This window comes from Corvus hawaiiensis, chromosome 5, assembly GCF_020740725.1.
Source record: "Corvus hawaiiensis isolate bCorHaw1 chromosome 5, bCorHaw1.pri.cur, whole genome shotgun sequence".
Lineage (NCBI taxonomy): Eukaryota > Metazoa > Chordata > Aves > Passeriformes > Corvidae > Corvus > Corvus hawaiiensis.
In genome coordinates, this window is record NC_063217.1 from 49122924 (window position 1) to 49135785 (window position 12862).

Sequence of the window (12862 nt, forward strand, 5' to 3'; positions counted from 1 at the left end):
TCACTTTTAAACGATTCCACGACTCCCAGCGTTCATTTCTTATATTGCAGCAAGCTTTCTCAGATGTATTTTCTCATGCTATGCAAGAAGGTGGCTGGAGTTTCAGAAGCAGATGAAATAGAGCATTATCCACTTTCTTCCTAAAGGAGTTATTTCTTCAGCTGATCTTCTCTTGAAGAAACATTCAGATATGCATTGTCTGTGTCTGTGAAGAAGAGCAATCATAATTAATGTGGTAGCTGACATTAAAATACTATGCAATATCTTAATTTTTGGTTATTCATTGAATAAGAGGAGAGTAGAGAGTTAAATACATAATTGAAAAATTGCAAGATACAGTAGATAATTATCTGACAGCCAATACAATTTACTTCACACCAACAACTTCCACCTTACCAGACTTTTATGGTCTAGGTTTCATTTTGAGAAATGTAGCACTCTGAAACAACTGACAAGTGATGCCAAATATTAGTCCTAATAAGAAGTGTTGAAGAATTATCATTTAGAAGGCATCACCAACACATTCTTCTCTTTTGGCTTGACTTACAAGTTACAGTAATTTAGGGTTCTTTTGAGACTATGACACCCTCACACTGAATATAATTCCATGCTGTGTTAATGAAAGTCAGTGTTAATGGATTTGTGTGGTCAGAGTTATGGAATTAATAGCATTTAAGATTTGCTTTCCACACACAAATAGCTGGAACACTAAGCTCTTTAAACATTTCTATGTATAGTTGGCATGCATAGCCTCTGTTTTGAGAAATTAGGGAGGAATTGGGTAGTCAAGATCCCACGATCTCTGTAGGAAAGTCAAATACAGATTTTGATTCATCTGAGTCCTTAGTGCATTCACCCCTGCAGAGCACTGTTTCTCGCTGGTTGAAGGGATACATGTGAACTGTAGGTTTTCCCTCACTCAAGGATAGTTGTTGAACTTTCTGTGCATGGCTGAAGATGATGTACATAAAAGGGTGCAGGTTTGGACTGACAGCAAACATCTGTACTGGTTTTGTTTCCGTGTAGAGGGAGCATGCACAGGTTTCTGTGTTACTGCCATGTGTTAATACTCAGTGTGCCAGTAACTCTTCCTCAGAAAAGATGCAGTTTGACTTTTGCACAGTATTTCTTAGGCTTTGGCATGCATGGTTTCACAAAACTGTGCCTCGGTGACAGGAATGAGATTTTGATCTGCTTCTGGCAGTGGACCTCCTGGGGCCTGGAGATCACAGTGCTGCTGGAGCAGCACTCTTAGGAGAAGAATTGTGTTAGTTGTGTTTTGTTACTTTTTCCCCTCTGTGAACCATAGGCATGCTAATTGTAAGGTATGTATCTCTGGTTAAAGGAGAAGATAAGCCCTGCTGTTTGTCCTTTTCATTTCCTTGTTTGGAAGTGGGAGTGCTATGTGGAGCTGTGGATGATTTTGCTGATACATGTTCCAGTGCAGAGTACATACTTGGAAAGGTCCATTAGAGCTGAAATAAGCTCTTCAAGTTGACTGATGTGAGCTTGAAGATCCTGTCCTATCTGCTGCTCAGCAGAAGTGAGTTTCGAGATTGGATACACAGGGGGTTTTTTTAAGACCAGTAACATTTGACCTGTCTTTGCATATTATTTTGAAAAAACCCACACTTTAACACTGCAAAATACTTGCTTCTTGTTTTTACTTTGATCTTTGGTGAGTTCAGTCACTACAACTTAGTCTCACTGTCATTTTTCACAGATCTGTGGCAAAATGTGATTTTTTTGTACATCCTATAATGAATCAAAAGAACTGATGTGGTTCACTTTTGCGTGTTATTTCACCTGTTTAATTAAATAAGTTAATCATGATTGAAAATTCAGCAGAGACACCCAGAGATTCTTGTTCTCTCTGGAACAAATGAGAAAATTCATTACTTGCCATCTCACCCAATGACATTTCATCAACTTGTCTTTTTTGAACATAACATGAATGCTGTAGGTTAGGAAACTTATTTCACATGTACTACAGCAGCAATTAGTTTCAGGAGGAGGAAATATATAATTCAGGAAGCCTTTCATGTTTGATGTCTAAGAAAGGAAGTAGCCACCACGAGTCGTGAGCAGTGCTGACTAACTCTGAATTATAAAGTTTTCATATGTAAAGGTTTAAGGGATAAACTGTTTTTCTGTGAGTTTAGTAAATGAGTATATAAATGTAGTATGCTGAATTTTTATGCCAAAGTCACCTGAAAAGTCTTGGCCTCAGACCAGTAAGGCAAAAGGGAAAGCAGGAGAATCTCAAGAACTCTACAGAGACTTGGTTGGGTTTTCCCTGTGAGCCAGAGGATGATCTCTCAGTTTAAGGACAAAGCAGGTTTAATTTCTGTTGCTGCTCCTTCGTTGCAACACAAACTCATTGCTGGACATTTACACTCTCTCATCACTCTGCTCGGTGCTGTGGCTAATAACTATTTATGGAATGAACCCGACAGGCTGAGTCTTCTGCTTTACTGATGGTGGTCTTAAAATGGAAGATATATTAGTGAACTGATGATATCACTGCTTTTGTGCTGGTGAGTGTAGCTAGCCTTGTACTTTAATAGCTTGGTGGGAAACAGTTTTAAACTTATTTTGGCTGATCTCTGGGTGCCATTATAAACTTATTTAACTTCTATTCCCATTTCCAGACCATTTAGTTTTAAGCCTCTCATGTGGCATTCGTTAATCAGGATATATATAGAATCAGAAGCAAATGAGAATTAGAATAATGAGAACGGAATACAAAAAAATCTGTGATTTTTCTGTTCATACATTTTCATTTTTATTACAGTAATGAAATGCTTAATAATGTACTCTTCAGCTGGTGTAATATATCTTGAGATGGTAGAATTAGTGCATATTTTGGAAAACCCCAATGACAATAAAAGGATACACAGTTTTATGACTAGGTAGCAAATTTGCAGTATCACCTTCATGCTAACTGCAGCTAAAATAACCTAACTAATGAGATAATATGAGATAACATATGGGAGTAAATAAAAAGGTGTTGGTAGGGTGAAGAAATGTCGTAAGTTACGTACATATATAGTTCAAAAAAAATTACAGTTCTGACTCAGGCTCATGAAATTGTGGAAAGTGAGAGTTAAGGCTGCCTCTCTCTACTTAATATGCCTTGGTCCCTTTCCAGCAAATATTTTATTATGTGAGCTGTCCCAGTGATTTTGGAACGTGAGAAGCATTGTGGACGTCTCTGAGGGTTTGACAGTGAATTTTTCCCATAGATCTAAAAGCAAGGACAAAAGTCGATGGAATGGGGAAGAGAGAAAGTTCTTCAGTTCCATTTTTGGGCTGTTTTAGGCAAATAAGCTTTCTGTGCAGCCTGCCCCCCTCATATTAAGGCATGACTGAAATGTTTTATTTACACATTTGGACTGTGGTTAGAGTTTGGACAGAAGATCTTAGTTTTATGTCCCCAGAAAATGTTTTAGTCATAGAGAAAGTTAATTCCACCCCTTCAGCATAGGAAGCCAGGCGAACCTGCAGTCTAAGCTCTCTTCTTTCTGACTCAGATCAAAAGCTTTCCCCTATAACTGTTGAAATGGAAAGGTGAACTCAGTGTAGGCTGGTACCCCATTACTGAGCTATACTGATGATGCCACGAAAAACAAGGTTTGCTTCTGCTATGAGACAAAAGCAACAATCAAAGCTTTAAGAGCTGGCATAAAATTGAATGGCTGGTCAGCGCTTTGGATGGTGATGTTAACAGAGGATGTGGCTTTCAGTCTCAGCGCTTAAACGCTCCTCCTTACTTCCGTAGCTGATTCCTCGTCATACACGTACCTCATGCAGTGCAATGCTCCCAGGGTCTCTCTTCTCACAGCTCCAATTTTTCTGCACACAGCCAGTTGGGTTACTGATTCGTACAGCATTTCCTTTAGGTTGTCGTTCTGTTCCTGCATGCTTAGGGTGCCCAGTTTTCTCACTAACGTCAACAGCAATAAAAATAACCCCCCAATTTCTTTAGTTGAATTGAGAGTAAGTGGTACATACCAGTCTCCCTGGCATCACTGGCTGGTCTGTGGGGAACAGAGTCGATATCTCTTCAGTTTGTCTGTTAACTGTACTCTGAAAACAAGTACTTTTGTTTTCAGTTTTCTTTTTCTTCTTAGGTTGAAACAAAATACGTTTATACTTACCACCAATATCTCCCAAGGCTTAGGGAAAATTAGCAAAGTTATAAAATCTACAGTATGTGTGGTTTGCTGTTGCAGCTGCACTTTAAAGGAAAAGTAGTATACTTGTCCTCCTTAGAAAAGCATCTATAAATTAGCACTCTTTGAAAAGTTCCTGATGCCTAGCACAATTTCTATATGTTACAGTCAAAATATGGGCATTCCATTTTTATCACTTCAATCAATTTAAACAGTCTTGCCAAAATCTGAGTGGTCTCTGCTCCAACCTTTTTCCTTATAACATTTTCTGACCTCGTCTCTTCCCTCTAAGGGTCTGAGAAACGGGGTGCCTGAGAGGTGCAGCGTCCCCACAGTGACTCAGTGACTTTGCAAGGGTCAGTAAGGCCAGCTATCCATATGGCAAGGGTGAGTGGGACCTGGCTGGATGTCCTGCATCCTGAACGGCTCCCCCGTGGCTGGTTGGGCTGAAGACCATCATGCCTTCAGCAGGGATGAGATTGTCTCCTTCTGGGTGGGTGCCTTTGGAGTGTTTGTGCCTTCACTGGAGAGCCTGCATCTCTGTTTTCCATCCGTCTTGCTGGGATGAGTAATTCTGGTGCTGGAATAATTGTTTATCCAACTCTCTTCAGCTCAGTTGAGGGGTTAAGGGCGTACTTCAAATGCAGCACGTTACTGCCTTCTTGCAGTACTAAGAAAGAAGAAAAGCTTAAGGCAAGTGAGAAGGATTTGTGTTAACTTTGTTGCCAGGGAGTTTTTCTTAAATTCTCACCTTCCATAATATCTGAGTAAAAATAATATTGAATGTATTAAATCTTCAAGTTTCTTACTTCTTCTTCATCAACACTAGGATGAAGCAGTTTACAGTCACCAGAAATGCACATGAGCAAGGCAGAGATATTAGAGTTGTTCTTGTCCTTCCATGCCCTGTCCCCTGTGTTTCTTAATCTGCATGTGCAAATTAAACTCTTAATTTACCACCATGTTGTGGTGACAGCAGGCAGGGTCAGAACACTTTAAAAACACGTAGTACCATATTAACATCAGAAACAGATTCTTCCCCAGAGAGGAGAGAAGATTTTAAAGAATGCAGAAAGATGCCACAGGGCTGTAATCCTTCTTGCTGCACAGAAAACTAGCGATTGTTGTCGAAACACTTAGAGGGGGAGGTGTGTCCAATAATCTGCAGAACATATGTAGGATAAGGCTTTCAACTGGAGATGAGAACTTGAAATAAACAACATTAGAGAAAAAAAATGGCAAAAGAAAAAAGAGAGGGAAGATGTTGTATGGTAATAACTCCATGTGACTGCCCAGAGAAGTGAACTGCTCCAAGGAGCATCCCTCTGGATGCAGATCGTCTCTGCTACAGAGGGCTGCAGACTCTACCCATGTCCCCATGCTCTCTTTGCTTGCCATGGTATGCTTTTGCAGGGGTTTGAGCTGCCTCCTTGTCCCTTCATGGAATACTAGCATGTATCCCAGGATCGGTGAGGGCCATTTGTGAAGACGGCCCGTGGTCCTGATTTAGTAAAGCTCTTAAACACCTGCTTAAGGGATTTGCTGATTTGGACGCTGTGCTCTCCGCTGGCTCTCTCCACATCTTCTGGCTCACTGACTGTTTGGCTCTGCAAATGCTTTAGGATGCTCCCGCCATCGAAAGCTGACCTCTGCAGCATTAGAAGTGGGGCAGGCATGCTAGCCTTGCCTTGGCAGGTAGGTCTTTTCTCTGTTAATTTGTGATGGGAGATGAGCTGGCTGCCCCACGCTCATCCCAGCAGGTAGGAGCATGCTGCAGCACGTGGGGCCACAGTGCATCATCCTGTCCTGCCAACAGTCCCATAGAGTGTGGTCCCCAGCCTTCTGCCTGCCACGTGCCTGCCAGTGGCACTGCTCTCCAGGAGGTGACCATCTATCCCATGGACTCCACTCCAGTGCTATCACCCCCTGCTCAAAACAGCCTCATGTTGCAGAGGGTCCCCTACAGGGGTGTGCCTTCTTTTGGTGGCGGTGAGGAAAGGCATGAGAAAAGGCTTCACTGAAGTGAAGTTAAAGTTTTGCTTTAGAGACATTTCTGCCTTAACCTGATTTCATGTGGGGGGGTTCTCTTTCCCGGGGGGGGGGGGGGGGGGGGCAGGAGTGAGATTTCAAAGCTTTTGTAAATATGACAGTTTTAAAGCTTGCTGTCTGGATGAAAGCCTTAGACATCACTTTTAAATGCTGAAATTTCCAGTCTTTGAGAGCACCAAAGTGATTTAGGACCCCAGGTCTGTGGGCTTTGGCAGGAGTAATTTTCAGTGCTCCTAAGTCACTGTTCTTTTAAATAAAGTTTTACTACCTTAGGATCTTTTCAATATATTTGCCTTGTTTCTACATTAAACTTCAGATGGCAAAATCCTCATAACTGTTTGTATTCCTGCAGAGACTGGGTAAAATGAGTTTATTTTTTTGGTCCTGCTTTGCTTCATCCAAGAGACCCCAACTGGGAGAATTTGGAGATCCCCATTTGTTATGTTTTTTCCAGCCCAGAGGTGCCCCTGCCTGCAGCAGTGATGCTCTGCAGGGAAATGCAAACTTGCCAAGCTTTGCTTACCTCAGCCCAGCGTGTGGTTCAGCTCACTGAGAGATGCACAAGTCTGACACACTTTGGAGATTGGCCAGGAGAGATGTATTGCCTGGCAGAAGCAGGACACACATCCCTCCTGCATTGCTTGTGCTTTGTGTGCCAGGCCTCAGGCTTCTTTGCCGAGACAGGTGCTGGTGCTCTTCATACAGCCACTGCTCCTTCCTCCCCGGGGGCAGGGCAGGAGCAGAGCCTGGGGCCATGCCAAAGCCTCTTTGCAGACACCTGTACCAACAGGCCAAGGTGCAGTTATATTTTCTGCACTGGGATTGGGATCCACACAGGCTTGTGTGCCCATGGATGGACTGTTGTTTCACTGTGCCACAGTGCATTCAGACTTCCCCTGGGAGAGCCTGAATTTGGGTGTTTGGAGAAACTATGCCGAAAAGCTAGCACTGTGCCCCAATACCCCTTTAAAAGTGGTATTTCTGGTCCCCACAAAGAAGTTGATAAAGAAGTCCAAATTAGTGGGATTATTTTGTTTGGAGGTTTTCTAATAGGGTTGAGGAACTTTGTAAGGGGCAGACTCAGGACTTCTGTTAAGTCAAGCCTCAGGTTTGGATTTTCTATCAAATAGTGCTGGGGCAGGGCAATACAGGGTTAAGTGCTGCATCTGGGTACTGTTGCCCTGCACAGTGCTGCATTGGAAAAGGGGGGGAGCAGAAAGATATGCCTGAAACTATTCTGCAGACCAGCATCTCTGCTAGTTCACCTGCAAGAAGCAAACCACTTCAAGGGCTTCACTGAAGAAAGAAATATTTTTCCCTTAAGAAGCTTTAAAATAAAGGGCTCTCTTGACAGAGAAGAAATCCTGGTGATTCAGCTGAGCAGAGTGCAGTGTACTCAGCAAAAAAAAAAAAAGGAAAAAAATGAAAGTGTTAGCAGAGCCTTGATTATTGGTGACAGAGGAGCATTAGCCAAGTTATAATGGATTGTCAAACTAGGCTTGTGTTTGCTTAGCCTCCCAAGTTCTTTGCACTGAGTCAACATCTAGACATCTGGGATGGGAGGTGGGGGGAGTAACATTTTGTTAAAAAAAAAAAAAGAGTGAAAATCAGTTGAATTTATGTTTCTATTCTAACGAAAGAAGTGTTTAAAAGGAAAACATACCTTTCAGAGTGAAGCATTTGTTTTTGTTCTCTACAAGTGCTTGTTTGAATTCATGTTTGTTAAGGGGCTTGTAGTTAGTAAATCATGGAGGTTTCCCTTGGTAACATAAAAATAGGTGTGATTGGAAAATTCGTAGTGAGAAAATAATACTGCCTTTCACCCACTTGGACTTGACTTGGTGAGATATTTGAAAACCCGGTTTGACTTAAAACTACACTTCTTTAAGAAAAAAAGTACCATTAAGACAGAAATTTTCCAGGAAGACACATAGAAATTGCAGCAACAACACCATGAATCATGTGTCCACCCAAGGACACAGCCATTCCCAAGTGGTGGTGCTTACTGGTGAGGGAAACACAAAACACTTGAGTATGAAAGCAATACCAGCTTGAAAAACAAAGACAGATTTTCTGTAGCACACATAATTTAATTTTCCAGCCTTGTCCTTCTGTACACTAATTCAGTCACTTCTTATATTTAGGACCCCATGGCTTTGATAGGCACAGCCCTGGTGCCCTCTTGCCATTGCATTTGTGTGTGAAAATAGTTGTGCCCAGCTTTATACCACACTGCAACCTGTGCTGGTCAAAAGCCCAGGGGAGCAAATGGACAGACAACAGCCAGCTTGAGAAGGTTTTGGGTCAGGTCCTGGTGCAAATGCAAAAAGGAACGATACTTCTGAATGCAAAGTTTTGTCTTTGTCCTGTGCTGCTCCCTAAGGGAGCTGGGAACAGTGCCGTATTTTCACACACCAACAGGAGTGCACAGGCAAGAGGAGGCAGACACAGACACTGGGATGAAGATTTGGCTTTAGCCCTCCAGTCTCAACTGAGGCTTTTTGAGGGCCTTTGAGTGGTTACAATGGATGACTCTGCAGCACGGCTGATAGAAATATTCCACTGAAGGTGCATCTGCTGATACCTTCAGAAAATTCTGTGCCTTTTGGTTTCATCCAGTTAGCCAGCAAGGGATTTCCTTGGGAGTCACTATGCTACTGCATCTAATTTTGAACAGAAAATCCTGTTGGTGACAGAGTCCCAACATTTTGTTTTGGTGCTGTATATGTGGGCAGATTTAGTAACTTGCAAAATTCAGTACATCATAATGTTTCTGGGTCACTGAAGAGACTTGGCAAACTTTTGTTGTACTTTGTAATATGTTTTTTCTGTTTTAAGTCAAACCAGAGAGAGAGCCTTGACTTTGAGTGTTCTGATTTATTTCATCTGTTTTTAGAAGATATCTTTGGTTTTGTTGGACGTAGGGAAAAGAAGACCCTGGTGGAACATTGCACTCATAAAACAACAACAAAAAAGAAGAAACAATTATGAAACAGGAATATTTGAAGACACGGTACGTCAGTCATTTAATCTGCATCCGAATTAAGCTATTTTTAAAGTAGTATGTTCTTTCTAATTCTGCTACACTAATAAAGAAGGTTTATTCAGCAAGGGTTAACTTTCTCTTGTGCACAAGGATCTAATTCATTTAAATCCCTGTTGAGTTTTTAGCACACAAATGAAGTGTTATGTGGTTATGCTGGAGCACTTGGCATTGGGTGAATTTTTCCCATCGTAATGTTGACTTACCAGACATGTGCAAAGCCTGTCCACCTCACTGTGGCTGTGCCTGTGGAGCAGAAGGCAGCGCTGTGAGCAGCCCCGATGTGGATGGAGCAGTCCAGGTCTATGTGCAGTGACCCTCCTGCCACTGAGGAGGACAGTGCATTTTGCTGGGTAGATGACCTGACCCAAGGCACTCTGTATTTTCCGAACTAAGGAGTTTACAGATCTTGCAGACCTGGGAAGACTGAGAAAATGCTTGCGAAATTTAAACAAAACTGAGCATCTTCACACGCTGTAGGTGGGGACTTCGGTACATGCAGACTGTTTTTGGTAGCTGCAGGGACTTTATGCTGTGAAGTATTTTAGAGTGATGACACTCAAGACTAGGATTGCAGTTCTAATGTATGGATCACAGAGATTCAGGAGTAATACCAAGCCTGGGCCTGTATTGTAACACACCTTTGCAGTAACTGAAGGTGAAAAGTTGGTTTGCATGTGGCATGTTGAGTCCCACCCTGATATATGGCAAAATAATTGAAACATAAACAATTCTGTAAAGATAAGGGTGTATGTGGGCTTCTTGTTGTGAAAATACACATTATTGTAAACTTACCCAATTGATTGGGAAGAGAGGAGACACTAATACTTCATATACCAGTGCTGGGCTGGTTTTCATTTGCCAGGCCTTCTTTGTACTCTTTTGGCAAGGTAAAAGTCTTTGTAGGGTTGAAAATATAAATTGCACATCAGAAAAGGCTTTTTTTTACAATGCCAAACTAGTATAAAAGGGACTTAGTGTGGAGAGGGCCAGACTTATTGTTTGCCTTTCCTTGGCCTTTTCTCATCAACACAAACCAGCTTGTTCTGGAACTTTATCAGCATATGGACTGGAGTTATAATTTGGTTTGGACTGTTCTTTTTTTGGAAGGAAGTGTTGATGTTTCCAAAAAAGTGACTTTCTTAGGGTGTTGAAGCAACACACGCTTGTCTTCTGTGCTGTTCTTTATAAATGTGCAACCAGGTATTTACAGTATCTGTGCTTAGCAAATATCTCTTGACTGGGAAATTTTTGCCTACATGGTTGTGCTACAGGCACAGGAAGTCTTTAAAGATATTATGTTAAAAAAAAGCATCCTAGCTTGTGAAATCAATAGAAATCTTTCTTCTGGTTAAATTTTCAGTCCTGAAAGTTAAATAATTAAGACAAGGTGGTGTTAGGTCATAGGTTGTCCTCGATAATCTCAAAGGTCTTTTCCAACCTAGTTGATTCTGTGATTCTGTGAAGATTAAAAGATAGTTTTTCATGAGAGTTTTAGGGTGAGTGCCATGTTCATTGCATATTCATTTGAATACTCAATAAACTGAATTTAGCCTGAAAACCTATCCAGAAGCATGATGGGGATTTAATTCTCAGTGGTAACATTGCATGCAGGAAGACAAATGTAAATGGAGTAAAAATTACATCTGTTTTTGACCAGACAGTCCTGTGTTTATAGCTAGACACTCATCATACTTGCATTTTCATATGTTTTGTTTTCAGTGTTAACTTGAAAGAATATGAATCATGCAGAGGGCAAAGATCGAGGTAATTTTCCTGACACTGAATATTTTACTGTAGGATTCACAAACCACTTACCCTCAGCAGTATGAAAATCTTCTCATTGCCTTTAGGCTGTTGTGTTGTGAAAGGTTGCAGTGTAACATGTGTGTCCTACTTCCTGATTTCTCCATGGACTAATCCAAAAAGTCCTTGAAAATTTAGAATGCTCCTTTTTAATGTCACAGTACTTTGGAGTCACTGTCTCCTTGATAAATCTCTGTCTCTCCCCCCTTACTGATAAATTACCAGTGTTTGACATAAAAGTACACCTTAACTGTTTTTTATTTTTCAGTATTAGGCTATGGAAAAAAAGGAGTGATGCTTTGAGGTGGAGCAAAAAAATAAGGAATAAAAAATGCTTTGACTTTTGTCATTATCAATGTTATATGGCAATATTCACCTACTTCAAGATTTTGCTGTACAGTGGAAGTGAAGTCTCTGCCAAGTGGGCAAATGTTCCTGAGCTATGTAAGATCAAAACCTGTTAGAAAAATGAATGGCAGCAAGCAGCCTGACATTAAGTTGTACTGTTGATGATGAGGAGGGTGCATCTAGTTTTTGTTCTCTAAAAGCTAACTGCCAAGTGATGTGCTATTTTAGCCACTAAAAGCTTCTCTGAGCATGGCTTCTCATAGAATTATTCTTATTTTCCTTTCAAGCTGCATTCTCTTCTGTTATGTAGATGAACCTCATTGGCTAGGGATACTTACATCCAGATCCGTCAGTCCTTCAGTGCTCAACATCTCTACACCTGACTTGTGAGCTCCTAGCACTGGAAACAGAAAAAAGAAATCCAGCTTGGAGACCTAAGTTCCATATTCAGTGAATAAGCAGAAATCAGCATATGAGAACGAGATAGGCTATTGCAAAATGTTGTCCATAAATGTCAGTAATGAGAATTGCTAAGAACTACAAAGAAATAACATAAATATAAACCACGCAGTAGATGGAAAACTGAGATACTCTATAGATATATCCAGAAGGCTTAGATTTTGGAACAAACTTTGTTGGGAAGTAGCTGAATTGCTGTCACCGAGGTCTTTCAAGAGATTAGACAGAATCTAGGAGGGACAGTCTGGGCACATTGGAGCTTGATTCAAAAAAAGACAGCACTTATTTCATGGAATCAAATTACAAAAATGTCATGCTGGAAAAGATTTCAAAAGATTAACTTATTTGGTCCTGCTATGGGCATACTGACAACATGGTTGCAGTAAGGATTGGCTCTAGCTATTTTGTGAACAGGCTGATATTAGAAATCCATGAGCAATTAAAAATAATTGTGATGCTTTTGAAACCAAATACTGATTTTGTTTTCTTCTGAGCTAAAAGACTAATACACCATGAATTAGTGGTAGGCCCCTTGCTGTACTGGGCCTTGTGACTTTTGGTGTCTCTAAACTGGGGAGGAAAATGCTGTCTTGATGAGCTCTTATGTAAACAACAAATATTAACATACATAAAAATATTTACCAAACTTATGTCTACAAAGGTATAATTGCAGGCTAGACTGTCCTCAGCTAGTTGTTATGGACAAAATATCCTGTTGCATCCCTTTTAAAATCAGTGCATTTCTTTTTTGGCTGTATGCTTCAGATGAGTTCCACATGTACTCCAGATTTCCCAAATTCATCATTGGTGTCTTATTATCACTTGAAGTTGCTTCACAGTTAGGGCAGATCCAGGATTCTCATTTGTTTTCCATAGCATGGATCACATTTTAATACAGAATGTCTTGTGTATCTCTCCTCTTCCCATTCTGCAGTTGTGAAACACCCTTGTGGTGTGGATAATTATTACATCCATGGAAAGT

At 40.9% G+C, this 12862-nt stretch overlaps 1 long non-coding RNA gene across 2 annotated transcripts in view; it reads left to right on the forward strand.

The window, feature by feature from the left end:
* The window catches only part of LOC125326185, a 151266-nt gene that overhangs the window by 33222 nt on the left and 105182 nt on the right, over positions 1 to 12862 (forward strand). For both annotated transcript variants that reach the window (XR_007203709.1, XR_007203708.1), the window contains exon 4: positions 9149 to 9237. This is a non-coding gene — a long non-coding RNA (uncharacterized LOC125326185). The remainder of the gene's footprint in view (positions 1 to 9148; positions 9238 to 12862) is intronic.